This window comes from Cebus imitator, unplaced genomic scaffold (assembly GCF_001604975.1).
Source record: "Cebus imitator isolate Cc_AM_T3 unplaced genomic scaffold, Cebus_imitator-1.0 Scaffold213, whole genome shotgun sequence".
Lineage (NCBI taxonomy): Eukaryota > Metazoa > Chordata > Mammalia > Primates > Cebidae > Cebus > Cebus imitator.
Window position 1 is genome coordinate 101,504 of NW_016107528.1, and position 684 is coordinate 102,187.

At 33.6% G+C, this 684-nt stretch overlaps 1 pseudogene; it reads right to left on the reverse strand.

Moving 5' to 3' along the window:
• Positions 1-341: 341 nt before the first annotated feature.
• LOC119474125 lies at positions 342-417 on the reverse strand (annotated as a pseudogene).
• Positions 418-684: the final 267 nt, after the last annotated feature.

The window sequence follows — 684 nt, forward strand, 5'->3', positions numbered from 1 at the left end:
CATATCCTTTGCCCACTTTTGAATGGACTTGTTAGTTTTTTTCTTGTAAATCTGCTTTAGTTCTTTGTAAATTTTGGATATCAGCCCTTTGTCAGATGGGTAAACTGCAAAAATTTTTTCCCAATCTGTTGGTTGCCGATTCACTCTAATGATTGTTTCTTTTGCTGTGCAGAAGCTGTGGAGTTTGATTAGGTCCCATTTGTCTATTTTGGCTTTTGTTGTCAATGCTTTTGGTGTTTTGGTCATGAAGTCCTTACCTACACCTACGTCCTGAATGGTTTTGCCTAGATTTTCTTCTAGGGTTTTTATGGTGTTAGGTCTTATGTTTAAGTCTTTAATCCATCTGCGGTGCTCTACACGTTCAGAGAAACTTCTCTAGTAACAAACTATAGAAATGATCCCTGAAAGTATAGTCTTAAGCCTGGAATTTTTAAATTTAGTAACCAAGGATGAATTTTCTCTCTTTAACTCTTCATATTGTCTTCATATTCTATGATTGGATATTTGCTAAATGATCACAATGTACTTAGTAATGTGCCAAATATTAAAGCTTTATAATCTAACTTCTGACTTATCAGCTCAGTGCAATTTATTATTGACTTTTTTATTTTTGTTTTTTAACCTTTTATATTTATTTTCATTTAGACCCATCAGCAGGAAGCAGCTCAGTGCAATTTAATGGAG